Genomic DNA, 17543 nt, shown 5'->3' with positions numbered 1-17543 from the left:
TTTCGCAATTCCTTATTTTTTTTTTAATTTCTTAGAAGTCTCGGATGAATACGAAGTGAACTACAAAGTTGAAGACAAAAATAAAGTAATTGCACGCTTGTTTGCCGTTTTTTCGCAATTCCTTATTTTTTTTTAATTTCTTAGTTTAACGCATATTATGTTTTAACCCGCATAACTTTACGGATGCGATCATACCAGCACTAATGCACCGGATCCCATCAGAACTCCGCAGTTAAGTGTGCTTGGGCGAGAGTAGTACTAGGATGGGTGACCTCCTTGGAAGTCCTCGTGTTGCATCCCCTTTTGCCGTTTTTTCGCAATTCCTTATTTTTTTTTTTAATTCCTTAGAAGCCTCGGATGAATACGAAGTGAACTACAAAGTTGAAGACAAAAATAAAGTAATTGCACGCTTGTTTGCCGTTTTTTCGCAATTCCTTATTTTTTTTTTAATTTCTTAGTTTAACGCATATTATGTTTTAACCCGCATAACTTTACGGATGCGATCATACCAGCACTAATGCACCGGATCCCATCAGAACTCCGCAGTTAAGTGTGCTTGGGCGAGAGTAGTACTAGGATGGGTGACCTCCTGGGAAGTTCTCGTGTTGCATCCCCTTTTGCCGTTTTTTCGCAATTCCTTATTTTTTTTTTAATTTCTTAGAAGCCTCGGATGAATACGAAGTGAACTACAAAGTTGAAGACAAAAATAAAGTAATTGCACGCTTGTTTGCCGTTTTTTCGCAATTCCTTATTTTTTTTAATTTCTTAGTTTAACGCATATTATGTTTTAACCCGCATAACTTTACGGATGCGATCATACCAGCACTAATGCACCGGATCCCATCAGAACTCCGCAGTCAAGTGTGCTTGGGCGAGAGTAGTACTAGGATGGGTGACCTCCTTGGAAGTCCTCGTGTTGCATCCCCTTTTGCCGTTTTTTCGCAATTCCTTATTTTTTTTTAATACCTTTGAAGCCTCGGATGAATACGAAGTGAACTACAAAGTTGAAGACAAAAATAAAGTAATTGCACGCTTGTTTGCCGTTTTTTCGCAATTCCTTATTTTTTTTTTTAATTTCTTAGTTTAACGCATATTATGTTTTAACCCGCATAACTTTACGGATGCGATCATACCAGCACTAATGCACCGGATCCCATCAGAACTCCGCAGTTAAGTGTGCTTGGGCGAGAGTAGTACTAGGATGGGTGACCTCCTGGGAAGTTCTCGTGTTGCATCCCCTTTTGCCGTTTTTTCGCAATTCCTTATTTTTTTTTTAATTTCTTAGAAGCCTCGGATGAATACGAAGTGAACTACAAAGTTGAAGACAAAAATAAAGTAATTGCACGCTTGTTTGCCGTTTTTTCGCAATTCCTTATTTTTTTTTAATTTCTTAGTTTAACGCATATTATGTTTTAACCCGCATAACTTTACGGATGCGATCATACCAGCACTAATGCACCGGATCCCATCAGAACTCCGCAGTCAAGTGTGCTTGGGCGAGAGTAGTACTAGGATGGGTGACCTCCTTGGAAGTCCTCGTGTTGCATCCCCTTTTGCCGTTTTTTCGCAATTCCTTATTTTTTTTTAATACCTTTGAAGCCTCGGATGAATACGAAGTGAACTACAAAGTTGAAGACAAAAATAAAGTAATTGCACGCTTGTTTGCCGTTTTTTCGCAATTCCTTATTTTTTTTTTTAATTTCTTAGTTTAACGCATATTATGTTTTAACCCGCATAACTTTACGGATGCGATCATACCAGCACTAATGCACCGGATCCCATCAGAACTCCGCAGTTAAGTGTGCTTGGGCGAGAGTAGTACTAGGATGGGTGACCTCCTGGGAAGTCCTCGTGTTGCATCCCCTTTTGCCGTTTTTTCGCAATTCCTTATTTTTTTTTTAATTTCTTAGAAGCCTCGGATGAATACGAAGTGAACTTCAAAGTTGAAGACAAAAATAAAGTAATTGCACGCTTGTTTGCCGTTTTTTCGCAATTCCTTATTTTTTTTTTAATTTCTTAGTTTAACGCATATTATGTTTTAACCCGCATAACTTTACGGATGCGATCATACCAGCACTAATGCACCGGATCCCATCAGAACTACGCAGTTAAGTGTGCTTGGGCGAGAGTAGTACTAGGATGGGTGACCTCCTTGGAAGTCCTCGTGTTGCATCCCCTTTTGCCGTTTTTTCGCAATTCCTTATTTTTTTTTTTTAATTCCTTAGAAGCCTCGGATGAATACGAAGTGAACTACAAAGTTGAAGACAAAAATAAAGTAATTGCACGCTTGTTTGCCGTTTTTTCGCAATTCCTTATTTTATTTTTTTAATTTCTTAGTTTAACGCATATTATGTTTTAACCCGCATAACTTTACGGATGCGATCATACCAGCACTAATGCACCGGATCCCATCAGAACTCCGCAGTTAAGTTTGCTTGGGCGAGAGTAGTACTAGGATGGGTGACCTCCTGGGAAGTCCTCGTGTTGCATCCCCTTTTGCCGTTTTTTCGCAATTCCTTATTTTTTTTTTTAATTTCTTAGAAGCCTCGGATGAATACGAAGTGAACTACAAAGTTGAAGACAAAAATAAAGTAATTGCACGCTTGTTTGCCGTTTTTTCGCAATTCCTTATTTTTTTTTAATTTCTTAGTTTAACGCATATTATGTTTTAACCCGCAAAACTTTATGGATGCGATCATACCAGCACTAATGCACCGGATCCCATCAGAACTCCGCAGTTAAGTGTGCTTGGGCTAGAGTAGTACTAGGATGGGTGACCTCTTGGGAAGTCCTCGTGTTACATCCCCTTTTGCCGTTTTTTCGCAATTCCTTATTTTTTTTTTAATTTCTTAGAAGCCTCGGATGAATACGAAGTGAACTACAAAGTAGAAGACAAAAATAAAGTAATTGCACGCTTGTTTGCCGTTTTTTCGCAATTCCTTATTTTTTTTTTTAATTTCTTAGTTTAACGCATATTATGTTTTAACCCGCATAACTTTACGGATGCGATCATACCAGCACTAATGCACCGGATCCCATCAGAACTCCGCAGTTAAGTGTGCTTGGGCGAGAGTAGTACTAGGATGGGTGACCTCCTTGGAAGTCCTCGTGTTGCATCCCCTTTTGCCGTTTTTTCGCAATTCCTTATTTTTTTTTTAATTCCTTAGAAGCCTCGGATGAATACGAAGTGAACTACAAAGTTGAAGACAAAAATAAAGTAATTGCACGCTTGTTTGCCGTTTTTTCGCAATTCCTTATTTTATTTTTTTAATTTCTTAGTTTAACGCATATTATGTTTTAACCCGCATAACTTTACGGATGCGATCATGCCAGCACTAATGCACCGGATCCCATCAGAACTCCGCAGTTAAGTTTGCTTGGGCGAGAGTAGTACTAGGATGGGTGACCTCCTTGGAAGTCCTCGTGTTGCATCCCCTTTTGCCGTTTTTTCGCAATTCCTTATTTTTTTTTTTAATTCCTTAGAAGCCTCGGATGAATACGAAGTGAACTACAAAGTTGAAGACAAAAATAAAGTAATTGCACGCTTGTTTGCCGTTTTTTCGCAATTCCTTATTTTATTTTTTTAATTTCTTAGTTTAACGCATATTATGTTTTAACCCGCATAACTTTACGGATGCGATCATACCAGCACTAATGCACCGGATCCCATCAGAACTCCGCAGTTAAGTTTGCTTGGGCGAGAGTAGTACTAGGATGGGTGACCTCCTGGGAAGTCCTCGTGTTGCATCCCCTTTTGCCGTTTTTTCGCAATTCCTTATTTTTTTTTTAATTTCTTAGAAGCCTCGGATGAATACGAAGTGAACTACAAAGTTGAAGACAAAAATAAAGTAATTGCACGCTTGTTTGCCGTTTTTTCGCAATTCCTTATTTTTTTTTAATTTCTTAGTTTAACGCATATTATGTTTTAACCCGCAAAACTTTATGGATGCGATCATACCAGCACTAATGCACCGGATCCCATCAGAACTCCGTAGTTAAGTGTGCTTGGGCTAGAGTAGTACTAGGATGGGTGACCTCTTGGGAAGTCCTCGTGTTACATCCCCTTTTGCCGTTTTTTCGCAATTCCTTATTTTTTTTTTAATTTCTTAGAAGCCTCGGATGAATACGAAGTGAACTACAAAGTAGAAGACAAAAATAAAGTAATTGCACGCTTGTTTGCCGTTTTTTCGCAATTCCTTATTTTTTTTTTTAATTTCTTAGTTTAACGCATATTATGTTTTAACCCGCATAACTTTACGGATGCGATCATACCAGCACTAATGCACCGGATCCCATCAGAACTCCGCAGTTAAGTGTGCTTGGGCGAGAGTAGTACTAGGATGGGTGACCTCCTGGGAAGTCTTCGTGTTGCATCCCCTTTTGCCTTTTTTTCGCAATTAATTATTATTTTTTTTAATTTCTTAGTTTAACGCATATTATGTTTTATCCCGCATAACTTTCCGGAAGCGATCATACTAGTACTTATGCACCGGATTCTATCAGAACTCCGCAGTTAAGTGTGCTTAGGCGAGAATAGTACTATGATGGGTGACCTCCAGGGAAGTCCTCGTGTTGCATCCCCTTTTCCTGTTTTTTCGCAATTCCTTATTTTTTTAATTTCTTAATTTAACGCATATTATGTTTTATCCCGCATAACTTTACGGAAGCGATCATACTAGTACTTGTGCACCGGATCCTATCAGAACTTCGCAGTTAAGTGTGCTTAGGCGAGAGTAGTACTATGATGGGTGACCTCCTTGGAAGTCCTCGTGTTGCATCCCCTTTTGCCGTTTTTTGGCAATTCCTTATTTTTTTTAATTTCTTAATTTAACGCATATTGTGTTTTAACCTGCATAACTTTAATTCCTTAGAAGCCTCGGATGAATACGAAGTGAACTACAAAGTTGAAGACAAAAATAAAGTAATTGCACGCTTGTTTGCCGTTTTTTCGCAATTCCTTATTTTTTTTTTTAATTTCTTAGTTTAACGCATATTATGTTTTAACCCGCATAACTTTACGGATGCGATCATACCAGCACTAATGCACCGGATCCCATCAGAACTCCGCAGTTAAGTGTGCTTGGGCGAGAGTAGTACTAGGATGGGTGACCTCCTGGGAAGTCCTCGTGTTGCATCCCCTTTTGCCGTTTTTTCGCAATTCCTTATTTTTTTTTTAATTTCTTAGAAGCCTCGGATGAATACGAAGTGAACTTCAAAGTTGAAGACAAAAATAAAGTAATTGCACGCTTGTTTGCCGTTTTTTCGCAATTCCTTATTTTTTTTTTAATTTCTTAGTTTAACGCATATTATGTTTTAACCCGCATAACTTTATGGATGCGATCATACCAGCACTAATGCACCGGATCCCATCAGAACTACGCAGTTAAGTGTGCTTGGGCGAGAGTAGTACTAGGATGGGTGACCTCCTTGGAAGTCCTCGTGTTGCATCCCCTTTTGCCGTTTTTTCACAATTCCTTATTTTTTTTTTTAATTCCTTAGAAGCCTCGGATGAATACGAAGTGAACTACAAAGTTGAAGACAAAAATAAAGTAATTGCACGCTTGTTTGCCGTTTTTTCGCAATTCCTTATTTTATTTTTTTAATTTCATAGTTTAACGCATATTATGTTTTAACCCGCATAACTTTACGGATGCGATCATACCAGCACTAATGCACCGGATCCCATCAGAACTCCGCAGTTAAGTTTGCTTGGGCGAGAGTAGTACTAGGATGGGTGACCTCCTTGGAAGTCCTCGTGTTGCATCCCCTTTTGCCGTTTTTTCGCAATTCCTTATTTTTTTTTTTAATTCCTTAGAAGCCTCGGATGAATACGAAGTGAACTACAAAGTTGAAGACAAAAATAAAGTAATTGCACGCTTGTTTGCCGTTTTTTCGCAATTCCTTATTTTATTTTTTTAATTTCTTAGTTTAACGCATATTATGTTTTAACCCGCATAACTTTACGGATGCGATCATACCAGCACTAATGCACCGGATCCCATCAGAACTCCGCAGTTAAGTTTGCTTGGGCGAGAGTAGTACTAGGATGGGTGACCTCCTGGGAAGTCCTCGTGTTGCATCCCCTTTTGCCGTTTTTTCGCAATTCCTTATTTTTTTTTTTAATTTCTTAGAAGCCTCGGATGAATACGAAGTGAACTACAAAGTTGAAGACAAAAATAAAGTAATTGCACGCTTGTTTGCCGTTTTTTCGCAATTCCTTATTTTTTTTTAATTTCTTAGTTTAACGCATATTATGTTTTAACCCGCAAAACTTTATGGATGCGATCATACCAGCACTAATGCACCGGATCCCATCAGAACTCCGCAGTTAAGTGTGCTTGGGCTAGAGTAGTACTAGGATGGGTGACCTCTTGGGAAGTCCTCGTGTTACATCCCCTTTTGCCGTTTTTTCGCAATTCCTTATTTTTTTTTTAATTTCTTAGAAGCCTCGGATGAATACGAAGTGAACTACAAAGTAGAAGACAAAAATAAAGTAATTGCACGCTTGTTTGCCGTTTTTTCGCAATTCCTTATTTTTTTTTTTAATTTCTTAGTTTAACGCATATTATGTTTTAACCCGCATAACTTTACGGATGCGATCATACCAGCACTAATGCACCGGATCCCATCAGAACTCCGCAGTTAAGTGTGCTTGGGCGAGAGTAGTACTAGGATGGGTGACCTCCTGGGAAGTCCTCGTGTTGCATCCCCTTTTGCCGTTTTTTCGCAATTCCTTATTTTTTTTTTTTAATTTCTTAGAAGCCTCGGATGAATACGAAGTGAACTACAAAGTTCATCGGAGTTCGAGGGTGCCGCACAGCCAAGGTGAGAGATGGTCTGCACGGAATTGGGGAAGGTCCCATTCCCCGAATGGGGGGGAGTTAACGCACTTCTTCTTCTCAAATTTCCCTGAGAACTTCTCTGAGAAGGAGCTTTGGCCGGTTTTCCAACGGTATGATAGAGTGTGGGAGGTTTTCATTGCTCCTAAAAGGGATAGGAGTGGGAAGCGGTTTGGCTTCGTGCGGTTCATCGGGGTTAAAAATCCGGCGAGGCTCGAGAAAGAACTAGACACAATCTTGATTGGAAACATGAAGATGAATGTTAACTTTCCAAGATTTGACAAACGCCCAAGAACAATAACTGCACCACACAAAAGTATGAAGGGAGGGACTGTTCTTGGGACGCAGGTGCCTGCTGGTTCTGCTCCTAAGTGGTCTTTTGCGCAGGTTGTGCAATCAGGGGTTTGTGACTCCGGTGTAATCTGTGGTGGTGAACCGCCTCAAGCAGTAGTCTTGGAGGAGTGGAAGGGCCCAGTTGCTCCACAACCTGAGCCATGGTTGGCGAGGAGTCTTGTGGGGGTGGTAAAGGATCTTGGTTTGGTGCCATCGCTTCAGTCTGCTGCGCTGATGAAGGGTCTCACCTACATCCAGGTTAGATATCTGGGTGATGATCGGGTCCTGTTAACTGGTCCAGAAGGCTTTGCTTTGCATGAGGCGATAAAGGAGATGGGGGAGGGCCAGGATGCGGTGTTCAGTACGATTCATGCATGGTCTCCGGCGGTTGCTCATGCTTCACGTGTTACTTGGATACGGTGCACAGGGTTCCCCATTCATATGTGGACTAGGCTGTGCTTGGAAGAATTGGTTCGTCCTATTGGTGAGATGGTCTCCATTGATGCACAGACAGTAGACTGCTCTATACTGGAGTATTGTCGGATTCAGGTTCGAACAAAATCGCTGCCGTTGGTGTCCCATTCCCGTTTGATTCGTGTTGAGGGTGTGGACTACCGTGTGGGGATGGTGGAGGAAGTAGGCACGGCCAACTCGGTATCGTGTCGTTGCATGGAGCGTTTACATGAGGATGAAGAAGGAGAAGAAGGCTCGGAGGATTGGTCGTGTAGTGATGGTGGATTTTCACCGGCAAGGTCGAAGGCTGCCGGTGGCAAGGAGGTTGTCGCCGGCGAAGTAACTGATACCATAGTCATGGGGGCGAACTGGCCGGCGCAGGATACGGAAGAAGCGTTGCAAGCATTGAAAACGTTGAAAATCACAGAAGGTGAAAGTGTTAATCAACGTGGGTCCCGCAATGATTTTGAAATCAATTCTGTTGTGCCTAGTAATCATGTTGAGGCCGTTTCTGTTGCATCTGATAGGGTGGGGAATTCAAATTTAATTAATGGTGAGTTGGTTGGGTCAACAGGGGCAGAATTGGAACTTGAATCTATTGAAGGTGGGCCCGTGGATGTTGACTTGGGTGGGGCGGGTTTGTGCACAAACGGGTCACTTGAAAACCCGTCTCCTGGTGCACGTTCAACAGCGTCTTCGCTTCCTACTCCATCGCCGGCGGTGGCGATGCATTCACAAGCGGCGGTTGCCACTTCTGGCGTGGTGGCGCCGGCGGCCGGCGTTCAAGAGGTGGCGGCCGGAAACCAGGTGGGTCAAGCGGTGTCTGTACCGCTTGTAGGCACGGTGGCGTGTTCTGCTGCGGCAAAACGGAGGCAGTTTCGAGCTCTGTGTTATTCTTTGGGGGATGCTTTCTCAGGCCCGCCTCCGTTGAATTGGTTACGTGATGAATTGTCTGATGCTAGGAGTATTTGGAATTTGGGTAAGGAGTTTGGTGTTTCTTTTGATGGTGATGAGCATGAGGTGGTAAGCAGGTTGGCTGATATGGAGCGACGGGATGGGATCGATAACGGCAGTCGTCCAGGCTGCTCTAGTGGCAGGGGCAATGAAGTGGATCAATGAAGCTGCTCTCCTTTAATGTGAGAGGTTTGGGGGTGGGGGAGAAGAGGAGAGTTATTCGTGAGGTGGTTTGCCAGAATCAGGTTGAGGTGCTATGTGTACAGGAAACCAAGGTCCAGAATGTTGATAGTAGACTTTGTGGTATGTTGTGGGGTGATTCCGAGTTCGACTGGAAGGCAGTTCCGTCAGTGAATAGAGCCGGTGGGTTACTGTGTGTTTGGAATTCTCAAGTGTTTGCATTAGAAAGCTGTGTGGAAGGGCCTGGGTTTCTTGGTCTTGTTGGTGTTTGGAAGTCTAACCAACAACGTTGTGTCATTGTTAATATTTATTCTGCTTGTGACTTAGAGGGGAAGCGAGCTCTCTGGTCTGCGTTGGTTGAGTGGCGTGCAAATTGTCAGATTTCTGCTTGGTGTCTTGCAGGTGATTTTAATGTTGTTCGGTATGAGGATGAAAGGAAGGGGATTGCAGGTGTGTTGCCATCACAAAGGAGGGAGATGGATGAGTTTTAACGTGTTTATTGCTGACATGGAGTTAATGGATATCCCTTTAGCAGGCAGAAGGTTCACTTGGAGGAGGCCGAATAATCAAGCCAGAAGTAGGATTGATAGGTTCCTAATTTCTAATGATTGGGGCAACGTTTGGCCTAATTGCTCCCAATTGGTGCTAAACCGGGATATCTCTGATCATTGCCCTTTGCTGTTGCGGCAATCGTTCCATGATTGGGGCCCAAAGCCCTTCCGAGTGCTTAATTGTTGGCTTGAGGATCACAGGCTACCTTCCCTGGTGGCAAAGTCTTGGGCTGACATGCGTTTACATGGTTGGGGCGCCTATGTGCTTAAGGAAAAATTAAAAGGGCTTAAGGGTGCCTTGAAGACTTGGAACAAGCAGGTTTATGGGGATCTGAAAGTCAAGAGGGTGGAAATTGTTCAGCAGTTAAATTTCTTGGATGTCAAGGAGGAGGAAGATGGGTTGTCTCAGGGGGAGGAGGCTTTGAGGAATCAGTTACTGTCTGAGTTTTGGGCTGTCCTTAGGAGTCATGAATCTTTACTTTGTCAGAAGTCTAGGTCAAAGTGGATTTCTGAAGGAGACCAGAATACAGGTTTCTTCCATGCTACCATAAATTGGAAGAGGAGGGCGAATTCTGTAGTGGGTTTAATGGTGGATGGGTGTTGGGAAGAAGAGCCTGATAAGGTGAAGGGTGCAGTTCATGATTTTTTTGTGAATAAATTCAAGTCAGTGGCTTGCTTACGACCAAAACTTGATGGCGTTCAGTTTAAGTCTTTATCTGCTGGTGATAATTTTGCTCTAGTAGCTCCCTTTGATGAGCTTGACATTAAAACGGCTGTGTGGGAGTGTGGGGGAAACAAGAGTCCGGGGCCTGATGGGTTCAATTTTAAATTCATTCAGAAGTTTTGGGATGTTATGAAAGGTGATTTGGTTAGAGCGGTGAAGGAGTTTTGGCGTAGGGGTGCCTGGCCTAGAGGTTGCAATGCTTCTTTTATTGTTTTGATCCCCAAGGTGTCATCCCCTCAGGTGCTTAATGACTTTAGACCTATCTCTTTAATTGGTTGTATTTATAAGGTGATCTCCAAATTATTAGCAATTAGATTGAAAGCTGTCATTGGGAAAGTGATTGATGATCGTCAGTTTGCATTCATTGGAGGCCGGAATATGTTGGATAGTGTTGTTGTGATCAATGAAGTTGTGCATGAGGCTAAGGTTAAGAGGCGACCGAGTATCATCTTCAAGGTTGACTTTGAAAAGGCTTATGATTCAGTTGATTGGGGGTTCTTGGAATACATGATGAATCGAATGGGGTTCTGTGCTAAATGGATTGCCTGGATTATGGGGTGTCTTGGTTCTGCATCTATTTCAGTTTTGGTCAATGGGAGCCCAACTGGGGAGTTCCAAATGGAGAAGGGTCTTAGGCAGGGTGATCCTTTGGCTCCTTTTCTGTTTTTGATTGTGGCGGAAGGTTTGACGGGGTTGTTCAGTAATGCTGTGAGTTTGGGGAAATTTAAGGGGATTGCAGTGGGCAAGGAGGGTGATTTGGTGGTTTCTTTGCTACAGTTTGCTGATGATACTGTTTTTGTGGGAGAGGCTTCTATTCAGAATTTGGTGGTTTTGAAAAGTGTCCTCCGGTGCTTTGAATTGGTTTCTGGCCTCAAGGTGAATTTTCATAAAAGTAAATTGGCTTCTATTGCTACTTCCCCTGGTGTTGTTCAACAATTTGCTTCTTTTTTGAACTGCAAAGTTATGGCTATTCCTTTTGTGTATTTGGGCATCCCAGTTGGGGGAAGGGCTAACTGTGTCAAGACTTGGGACCCAGTAATTAAGAAATTGAGGGGCAGATTATCAAAGTGGAAGCAGAAGATGATTTCTTTTGGGGGTCGCATTTGTTTAATTAAAAGTGTGCTTTCTGCCTTACCACTGTTTTTTTTATCTTTTTTCAAAATTCCAAAGGGTGTGGTGAAGGTGTGTGTTAGTATTATGCGCAATTTCCTGTGGGGAGGGGGTTCTGGAGATAAGCGCATTGCTTGGGTAAAGTGGGAGAAAATTTGTCTCCCCAAGGAGGAGGGTGGCTTGGGTGTGAAGGACCTGACTTTGTTTAACAGAGCTTTACTTGGTAAGTGGTTGTGGAGATGGAGGACAGAGCAAAATTCTCTCTGGTGTCGTGTTTTAAAAGCTAAGTACAAGGATGAGTTGTATGTAAAAGAATCTGCTTGGTGGCGTGATGTTAAGGATGCCTGTTGCCCGGACTTATTGAATTGGTTTGAGGAAGGGGTTAGTAAATCAGTGCGAGGGGGTGATAGTACTCAACTATGGCTTGAAGATTGGACTGGATCAGGGCAACTTAGGGATGTTTTTTATAGGCTTTATAATTTGTCTAAGCAAAAACGAGCTATGGTGCGTGACTGTGGGAGGTGGGAGCAGAGTGTATGGCACTGGTGTCTGTCATGGCGGCGTCCGTTAGGCGAGCGGGAGCAATCTTGGCTTTTGTCTTTCTTACAAGTTCTTGATTCTGTCCCTCTTTCAGAAGGCACTTTGGATGGTTGGATTTGGCGACCAAGTCCAGATGGGAATTATTCAGTTAGCTCTGCTTATGCTTTTGTGCAGGCTCCTTTGCTGGGTGGCTCAGATTTGGCTTTTGGGCTTCTGTGGAAATCTTTTGCTCCTTCTAATGTTCAAGCTTTTGTTTGGAGGTGTCTCCATAATCGGATTCCAAGCATGGATAATTTGGTGAGACGTAGGGTTCTGTTAAATGCAGAAGCAGCTGCTTGCAGGTTTTGCTTGGGGGGTATGGAAACTGGCCACCATCTTCTACTGTCTTGTGCTTGCTCCTGGGGGTTGTGGAATCAATGCTACAAGTGGTTGGGGTTTCAAACGGTGCTCCCTGATTCAATTCGAGCTCATTTTTTGCAGTTTAAGTTTGGGTGGAATGAGTTTCAGCATTTAGGTATTTTGTCTATTTGGTTTGCCACAGTTTGGACAATTTGGGGGATTAGGAATGGTTTGATATTTAGAAGGGAACCAGTTTGTTGGACTTCTGCTTTGGAATTGGTCAAATGGAGATCTTGGCAGTGGAATAGAGCTAATATGAAGGGATTTTGTTACTCTCTTTTCGAGTGGTCGACAAGTCCGGTGACGTGCGTGTGCTCTGTGTAATTGGTTTGTTTTTATTGGGGTTGGGCATGAGTTTTGTGGGTTGTTTTGTGTAGGTTGGGTTGTTTTGTTTGTCCTGGTTTTCATGCTCTTGGTATGCTCTAGTTGTCCATGCGTTTGGTATGCTGGTCTTCTAGAGTGCTTTAGTTTTTTGTTGTTCTTTTCCTCTTCTTTTGTATTTGGGTTTAGCACCCCTTGTGCTAAGTGTGAATACAATATTTGGCTTATCTAAAAAAAACAAAGTTGAAGACAAAAATAAAGTAATTGCACGCTTGTTTGCCGTTTTTTCGCAATTCATTATTTTTTTTTTAATTTCTTAGTTTAACGCATATTATGTTTTAACCCGCATAACTTTACGGATGCGATCATACCAGCACTAATGCACCGGATCCCATCAGAACTCCGCAGTTAAGTGTGCTTGGGCGAGAGTAGTACTAGGATGGGTGACCTCCTGGGAAGTCCTCGTGTTGCATCCCCTTTTGCCGTTTTTTCGCAATTCCTTATTTTTTTTTTAATTTCTTAGAAGCCTCGGATGAATACGAAGTGAACTTCAAAGTTGAAGACAAAAATAAAGTAATTGCACGCTTGTTTGCCGTTTTTTCGCAATTCCTTATTTTTTTTTTAATTTCTTAGTTTAACGCATATTATGTTTTAACCCGCATAACTTTACGGATGCGATCATACCAGCACTAATGCACCGGATCCCATCAGAACTACGCAGTTAAGTGTGCTTGGGCGAGAGTAGTACTAGGATGGGTGACCTCCTTGGAAGTCCTCGTGTTGCATCCCCTTTTGCCGTTTTTTCGCAATTCCTTATTTTTTTTTTTAATTCCTTAGAAGCCTCGGATGAATACGAAGTGAACTACAAAGTTGAAGACAAAAATAAAGTAATTGCACGCTTGTTTGCCGTTTTTTCGCAATTCCTTATTTTATTTTTTTAATTTCTTAGTTTAACGCATATTATGTTTTAACCCGCATAACTTTACGGATGCGATCATACCAGCACTAATGCACCGGATCCCATCAGAACTCCGCAGTTAAGTTTGCTTGGGCGAGAGTAGTACTAGGATGGGTGACCTCCTGGGAAGTCCTCGTGTTGCATCCCCTTTTGCCGTTTTTTCGCAATTCCTTATTTTTTTTTTTAATTTCTTAGAAGCCTCGGATGAATACGAAGTGAACTACAAAGTTGAAGACAAAAATAAAGTAATTGCACGCTTGTTTGCCGTTTTTTCGCAATTCCTTATTTTTTTTTTAATTTCTTAGTTTAACGCATATTATGTTTTAACCCGCATAACTTTACGGATGTGATCATACCAGCACTAATGCACCGGATCCCATCAGAACTACGCAGTTAAGTGTGCTTGGGCGAGAGTAGTACTAGGATGGGTGACCTCCTTGGAAGTCCTCGTGTTGCATCCCCTTTTGCCGTTTTTTCGCAATTCCTTATTTTTTTTTTAATTCCTTAGAAGCCTCGGATGAATACGAAGTGAACTACAAAGTTGAAGACAAAAATAAAGTAATTGCACGCTTGTTTGCCGTTTTTTCGCAATTCCTTATTTTATTTTTTTAATTTCTTAGTTTAACGCATATTATGTTTTAACCCGCATAACTTTACGGATGCGATCATACCAGCACTAATGCACCGGATCCCATCAGAACTCCGCAGTTAAGTTTGCTTGGGCGAGAGTAGTACTAGGATGGGTGACCTCCTTGGAAGTCCTCGTGTAGCATCCCCTTTTGCCGTTTTTTCGCAATTCCTTATTTTTTTTTTAATTCCTTAGAAGCCTCGGATGAATACGAAGTGAACTACAAAGTTGAAGACAAAAATAAAGTAATTGCACGCTTGTTTGCCGTTTTTTCGCAATTCCTTATTTTATTTTTTTAATTTCTTAGTTTAACGCATATTATGTTTTAACCCGCATAACTTTACGGATGCGATCATACCAGCACTAATGCACCGGATCCCATCAGAACTCCGCAGTTAAGTGTGCTTGGGCTAGAGTAGTACTAGGATGGGTGACCTCTTGGGAAGTCCTCGTGTTGCATCCCCTTTTGCCGTTTTTTCGCAATTCCTTATTTTTTTTTTAATTTCTTAGAAGCCTCGGATGAATACGAAGTGAACTTCAAAGTTGAAGACAAAAATAAAGTAATTGCACGCTTGTTTGCCGTTTTTTCGCAATTCCTTATTTTATTTTTTTAATTTCTTAGTTTAACGCATATTATGTTTTAACCCGCATAACTTTACGGATGCGATCATACCAGCACTAATGCACCGGATCCCATCAGAACTCCGCAGTTAAGTTTGCTTGGGCGAGAGTAGTACTAGGATGGGTGACCTCCTGGGAAGTCCTCGTGTTGCATCCCCTTTTGCCGTTTTTTTCGCAATTCCTTATTTTTTTTTTTAATTTCTTAGAAGCCTCGGATGAATACGAAGTGAACTACAAAGTTGAAGACAAAAATAAAGTAATTGCACGCTTGTTTGCCGTTTTTTCGCAATTCCTTATTTTTTTTTTAATTTCTTAGTTTAACGCATATTATGTTTTAACCCGCATAACTTTACGGATGCGATCATACCAGCACTAATGCACCGGATCCCATCAGAACTCCGCAGTTAAGTGTGCTTGGGCGAGAGTAGTACTAGGATGGGTGACCTCCTTGGAAGTCCTCGTGTTGCATCCCCTTTTGCCGTTTTTTCGCAATTCCTTATTTTTTTTTTTAATTCCTTAGAAGCCTCGGATGAATACGAAGTGAACTACAAAGTTGAAGACAAAAATAAAGTAATTGCACGCTTGTTTGCCGTTTTTTCGCAATTCCTTATTTTTTTTTAATTTCTTAGTTTAACGCATATTATGTTTTAACCCGCATAACTTTACGGATGCGATCATACCAGCACTAATGCACCGGATCCCATCAGAACTCCGCAGTGAAGTGTGCTTGGGCTAGAGTAGTACTAGGATGGGTGACCTCCTGGGAAGTCCTCGTGTTACATCCCCTTTTGCCGTTTTTTTCGCAATTCCTTATTTTTTTTTTTAATTTCTTAGAAGCCTCGGATGAATACGAAGTGAACTACAAAGTAGAAGACAAAAATAAAGTAATTGCACGCTTGTTTGCCGTTTTTTTCGCAATTCCTTATTTTTTTTTAATTTCTTAGTTTAACGCATATTATGTTTTAACCCGCATAACTTTACGGATGCGATCATACCAGCACTACTGCACCGGATCCCATCAGAACTCCGCAGTTAAGTGTGCTTGGGCGAGAGTAGTACTAGGATGGGTGACCTCTTGGGAAGTCCTCGTGTTGCATCCCCTTTTGCCGTTTTTTCGCAATTCCTTATTTTTTTTTTAATTTCTTAGAAGCCTCGGATGAATACGAAGTGAACTTCAAAGTTGAAGACAAAAATAAAGTAATTGCACACTTGTTTGCCGTTTTTTCGCAATTCCTTATTTTTTTTTTAATTTCTTAGTTTAACGCATATTATGTTTTAACCCGCATAACTTTACGGATGCGATCATACCAGCACTAATGCACCGGATCCCATCAGAACTCCGCAGTTAAGTTTGCTTGGGCGAGAGTAGTACTAGGATGGGTGACCTCCTGGGAAGTCCTCGTGTTGCATCCCCTTTTGCCGTTTTTTCGCAATTCCTTATTTTTTTTTTTAATTTCTTAGAAGCCTCGGATGAATACGAAGTGAACTACAAAGTTGAAGACAAAAATAAAGTAATTGCACGCTTGTTTGCCGTTTTTTCGCAATTCCTTATTTTTTTTTTAATTTCTTAGTTTAACGCATATTATGTTTTAACCCGCATAACTTTACGGATGCGATCATACCAGCACTAATGCACCGGATCCCATCAGAACTCCGCAGTTAAGTGTGCTTGGGCGAGAGTAGTACTAGGATGGGTGACCTCCTTGGAAGTCCTCGTGTTGCATCCCCTTTTGCCGTTTTTTCGCAATTCCTTATTTTTTTTTTTAATTCCTTAGAAGCCTCGGATGAATACGAAGTGAACTACAAAGTTGAAGACAAAAATAAAGTAATTGCACGCTTGTTTGCCGTTTTTTTCGCAATTCCTTATTTTTTTTTAATTTCTTAGTTTAACGCATATTATGTTTTAACCCGCATAACTTTACGGATGCGATCATACCAGCACTAATGCACCGGATCCCATCAGAACTCCGCAGTGAAGTGTGCTTGGGCTAGAGTAGTACTAGGATGGGTGACCTCCTGGGAAGTCCTCGTGTTACATCCCCTTTTGCCGTTTTTTCGCAATTCCTTATTTTTTTTTTTTAATTTCTTAGAAGCCTCGGATGAATACGAAGTGAACTACAAAGTAGAAGACAAAAATAAAGTAATTGCACGCTTGTTTGCCGTTTTTTCGCAATTCCTTATTTTTTTTTAATTTCTTAGTTTAACGCATATTATGTTTTAACCCGCATAACTTTACGGATGCGATCATACCAGCACTAATGCACCGGATCCCATCAGAACTCCGCAGTTAAGTGTGCTTGGGCGAGAGTAGTACTAGGATGGGTGACCTCTTGGGAAGTCCTCGTGTTGCATCCCCTTTTGCCGTTTTTTCGCAATTCCTTATTTTTTTTTTTAATTTCTTAGAAGCCTCGGATGAATACGAAGTGAACTTCAAAGTTGAAGACAAAAATAAAGTAATTGCACACTTGTTTGCCGTTTTTTCGCAATTCCTTATTTTTTTTTAATTTCTTAGTTTAACGCATATTATGTTTTAACCCGCATAACATTACGGATGCGATCATACCAGCACTAATGCACCGATCCCATCAGAACTCCGCAGTTAAGTTTGCTTGGGCGAGAGTAGTACTAGGATGGGTGACCTCCTGGGAAGTCCTCGTGTTGCATCCCCTTTTGCCGTTTTTTTCGCAATTCCTTATTTTTTTTTTTAATTTCTTAGAAGCCTCGGATGAATACGAAGTGAACTACAAAGTTGAAGACAAAAATAAAGTAATTGCACGCTTGTTTGCCGTTTTTTCGCAATTCCTTATTTTTTTTTAATTTCTTAGTCTAACGCATATTATGTTTTAACCCGCATAACTTTACGGATGCGATCATACCAGCACTAATGCACCGGATCCCATCAGAACTCCGCAGTTAAGTGTGCTTGGCGAGA

General features: G+C 41.4%; 37 non-coding genes across 37 annotated transcripts; all 37 read left to right on the top strand.

The window, feature by feature from the left end:
* The first annotated feature begins 181 nt into the window (after positions 1-181).
* Positions 182-300, top strand: LOC130742038 (5S ribosomal RNA). Its single transcript, XR_009020905.1, has one exon. It is a non-coding gene; the product is annotated as a 5S ribosomal RNA (ribosomal RNA).
* A 195-nt stretch (positions 301-495) lies between these two features.
* On the top strand, positions 496-614 carry LOC130741877 (5S ribosomal RNA). Its single transcript, XR_009020750.1, has one exon. It is a non-coding gene; the product is annotated as a 5S ribosomal RNA (ribosomal RNA).
* Positions 615-806: 192 nt separating this feature from the next.
* LOC130742074 (5S ribosomal RNA) lies at positions 807-925 on the top strand. Its single transcript, XR_009020942.1, has one exon. It is a non-coding gene; the product is annotated as a 5S ribosomal RNA (ribosomal RNA).
* Positions 926-1119: 194 nt separating this feature from the next.
* Positions 1120-1238, top strand: LOC130741469 (5S ribosomal RNA). The gene has a single exon (XR_009020366.1). It is a non-coding gene; the product is annotated as a 5S ribosomal RNA (ribosomal RNA).
* A 193-nt stretch (positions 1239-1431) lies between these two features.
* On the top strand, positions 1432-1550 carry LOC130742073 (5S ribosomal RNA). Its single transcript, XR_009020941.1, has one exon. It is a non-coding gene; the product is annotated as a 5S ribosomal RNA (ribosomal RNA).
* A 194-nt stretch (positions 1551-1744) lies between these two features.
* Positions 1745-1863, top strand: LOC130742017 (5S ribosomal RNA). Its single transcript, XR_009020882.1, has one exon. It is a non-coding gene; the product is annotated as a 5S ribosomal RNA (ribosomal RNA).
* A 194-nt stretch (positions 1864-2057) lies between these two features.
* LOC130742122 (5S ribosomal RNA) lies at positions 2058-2176 on the top strand. Its single transcript, XR_009020988.1, has one exon. It is a non-coding gene; the product is annotated as a 5S ribosomal RNA (ribosomal RNA).
* Positions 2177-2374: 198 nt separating this feature from the next.
* LOC130742064 (5S ribosomal RNA) lies at positions 2375-2493 on the top strand. Its single transcript, XR_009020932.1, has one exon. It is a non-coding gene; the product is annotated as a 5S ribosomal RNA (ribosomal RNA).
* Positions 2494-2687: 194 nt separating this feature from the next.
* Positions 2688-2806, top strand: LOC130742115 (5S ribosomal RNA). Its single transcript, XR_009020982.1, has one exon. It is a non-coding gene; the product is annotated as a 5S ribosomal RNA (ribosomal RNA).
* Positions 2807-3001: 195 nt separating this feature from the next.
* Positions 3002-3120, top strand: LOC130742037 (5S ribosomal RNA). The gene has a single exon (XR_009020904.1). It is a non-coding gene; the product is annotated as a 5S ribosomal RNA (ribosomal RNA).
* Positions 3121-3316: 196 nt separating this feature from the next.
* LOC130742129 (5S ribosomal RNA) lies at positions 3317-3435 on the top strand. The gene has a single exon (XR_009020995.1). It is a non-coding gene; the product is annotated as a 5S ribosomal RNA (ribosomal RNA).
* A 197-nt stretch (positions 3436-3632) lies between these two features.
* Positions 3633-3751, top strand: LOC130742063 (5S ribosomal RNA). The gene has a single exon (XR_009020930.1). It is a non-coding gene; the product is annotated as a 5S ribosomal RNA (ribosomal RNA).
* Positions 3752-3944: 193 nt separating this feature from the next.
* Positions 3945-4063, top strand: LOC130742118 (5S ribosomal RNA). Its single transcript, XR_009020984.1, has one exon. It is a non-coding gene; the product is annotated as a 5S ribosomal RNA (ribosomal RNA).
* Positions 4064-4258: 195 nt separating this feature from the next.
* On the top strand, positions 4259-4377 carry LOC130742033 (5S ribosomal RNA). Its single transcript, XR_009020899.1, has one exon. It is a non-coding gene; the product is annotated as a 5S ribosomal RNA (ribosomal RNA).
* Positions 4378-4462: 85 nt separating this feature from the next.
* On the top strand, positions 4463-4581 carry LOC130742171 (5S ribosomal RNA). Its single transcript, XR_009021035.1, has one exon. It is a non-coding gene; the product is annotated as a 5S ribosomal RNA (ribosomal RNA).
* An 81-nt stretch (positions 4582-4662) lies between these two features.
* LOC130742180 (5S ribosomal RNA) lies at positions 4663-4781 on the top strand. The gene has a single exon (XR_009021043.1). It is a non-coding gene; the product is annotated as a 5S ribosomal RNA (ribosomal RNA).
* Positions 4782-5019: 238 nt separating this feature from the next.
* On the top strand, positions 5020-5138 carry LOC130742016 (5S ribosomal RNA). The gene has a single exon (XR_009020881.1). It is a non-coding gene; the product is annotated as a 5S ribosomal RNA (ribosomal RNA).
* Positions 5139-5332: 194 nt separating this feature from the next.
* On the top strand, positions 5333-5451 carry LOC130742121 (5S ribosomal RNA). Its single transcript, XR_009020987.1, has one exon. It is a non-coding gene; the product is annotated as a 5S ribosomal RNA (ribosomal RNA).
* A 197-nt stretch (positions 5452-5648) lies between these two features.
* Positions 5649-5767, top strand: LOC130742098 (5S ribosomal RNA). Its single transcript, XR_009020966.1, has one exon. It is a non-coding gene; the product is annotated as a 5S ribosomal RNA (ribosomal RNA).
* A 197-nt stretch (positions 5768-5964) lies between these two features.
* On the top strand, positions 5965-6083 carry LOC130742062 (5S ribosomal RNA). Its single transcript, XR_009020929.1, has one exon. It is a non-coding gene; the product is annotated as a 5S ribosomal RNA (ribosomal RNA).
* A 194-nt stretch (positions 6084-6277) lies between these two features.
* On the top strand, positions 6278-6396 carry LOC130742113 (5S ribosomal RNA). The gene has a single exon (XR_009020980.1). It is a non-coding gene; the product is annotated as a 5S ribosomal RNA (ribosomal RNA).
* A 195-nt stretch (positions 6397-6591) lies between these two features.
* On the top strand, positions 6592-6710 carry LOC130742015 (5S ribosomal RNA). The gene has a single exon (XR_009020880.1). It is a non-coding gene; the product is annotated as a 5S ribosomal RNA (ribosomal RNA).
* A 6051-nt stretch (positions 6711-12761) lies between these two features.
* LOC130742012 (5S ribosomal RNA) lies at positions 12762-12880 on the top strand. The gene has a single exon (XR_009020879.1). It is a non-coding gene; the product is annotated as a 5S ribosomal RNA (ribosomal RNA).
* A 194-nt stretch (positions 12881-13074) lies between these two features.
* LOC130742120 (5S ribosomal RNA) lies at positions 13075-13193 on the top strand. Its single transcript, XR_009020986.1, has one exon. It is a non-coding gene; the product is annotated as a 5S ribosomal RNA (ribosomal RNA).
* A 197-nt stretch (positions 13194-13390) lies between these two features.
* On the top strand, positions 13391-13509 carry LOC130742061 (5S ribosomal RNA). The gene has a single exon (XR_009020928.1). It is a non-coding gene; the product is annotated as a 5S ribosomal RNA (ribosomal RNA).
* Positions 13510-13704: 195 nt separating this feature from the next.
* Positions 13705-13823, top strand: LOC130742153 (5S ribosomal RNA). Its single transcript, XR_009021017.1, has one exon. It is a non-coding gene; the product is annotated as a 5S ribosomal RNA (ribosomal RNA).
* A 196-nt stretch (positions 13824-14019) lies between these two features.
* Positions 14020-14138, top strand: LOC130742154 (5S ribosomal RNA). The gene has a single exon (XR_009021018.1). It is a non-coding gene; the product is annotated as a 5S ribosomal RNA (ribosomal RNA).
* A 196-nt stretch (positions 14139-14334) lies between these two features.
* LOC130742071 (5S ribosomal RNA) lies at positions 14335-14453 on the top strand. Its single transcript, XR_009020939.1, has one exon. It is a non-coding gene; the product is annotated as a 5S ribosomal RNA (ribosomal RNA).
* A 196-nt stretch (positions 14454-14649) lies between these two features.
* On the top strand, positions 14650-14768 carry LOC130742060 (5S ribosomal RNA). Its single transcript, XR_009020927.1, has one exon. It is a non-coding gene; the product is annotated as a 5S ribosomal RNA (ribosomal RNA).
* Positions 14769-14964: 196 nt separating this feature from the next.
* Positions 14965-15083, top strand: LOC130742036 (5S ribosomal RNA). The gene has a single exon (XR_009020903.1). It is a non-coding gene; the product is annotated as a 5S ribosomal RNA (ribosomal RNA).
* A 194-nt stretch (positions 15084-15277) lies between these two features.
* Positions 15278-15396, top strand: LOC130742134 (5S ribosomal RNA). Its single transcript, XR_009020999.1, has one exon. It is a non-coding gene; the product is annotated as a 5S ribosomal RNA (ribosomal RNA).
* Positions 15397-15592: 196 nt separating this feature from the next.
* On the top strand, positions 15593-15711 carry LOC130742032 (5S ribosomal RNA). The gene has a single exon (XR_009020898.1). It is a non-coding gene; the product is annotated as a 5S ribosomal RNA (ribosomal RNA).
* A 194-nt stretch (positions 15712-15905) lies between these two features.
* Positions 15906-16024, top strand: LOC130742059 (5S ribosomal RNA). Its single transcript, XR_009020926.1, has one exon. It is a non-coding gene; the product is annotated as a 5S ribosomal RNA (ribosomal RNA).
* A 195-nt stretch (positions 16025-16219) lies between these two features.
* LOC130742034 (5S ribosomal RNA) lies at positions 16220-16338 on the top strand. Its single transcript, XR_009020901.1, has one exon. It is a non-coding gene; the product is annotated as a 5S ribosomal RNA (ribosomal RNA).
* A 195-nt stretch (positions 16339-16533) lies between these two features.
* LOC130742133 (5S ribosomal RNA) lies at positions 16534-16652 on the top strand. The gene has a single exon (XR_009020998.1). It is a non-coding gene; the product is annotated as a 5S ribosomal RNA (ribosomal RNA).
* A 195-nt stretch (positions 16653-16847) lies between these two features.
* Positions 16848-16966, top strand: LOC130742020 (5S ribosomal RNA). Its single transcript, XR_009020885.1, has one exon. It is a non-coding gene; the product is annotated as a 5S ribosomal RNA (ribosomal RNA).
* Positions 16967-17160: 194 nt separating this feature from the next.
* Positions 17161-17278, top strand: LOC130742162 (5S ribosomal RNA). The gene has a single exon (XR_009021026.1). It is a non-coding gene; the product is annotated as a 5S ribosomal RNA (ribosomal RNA).
* The last annotated feature ends 265 nt before the right edge of the window (positions 17279-17543 follow it).

This window comes from Lotus japonicus, chromosome 2 (assembly GCF_012489685.1).
Source record: "Lotus japonicus ecotype B-129 chromosome 2, LjGifu_v1.2".
Taxonomy (NCBI): Eukaryota; Viridiplantae; Streptophyta; class Magnoliopsida; order Fabales; family Fabaceae; genus Lotus; species Lotus japonicus.
This window is presented reverse-complemented; position numbering and strand designations above follow the sequence as displayed.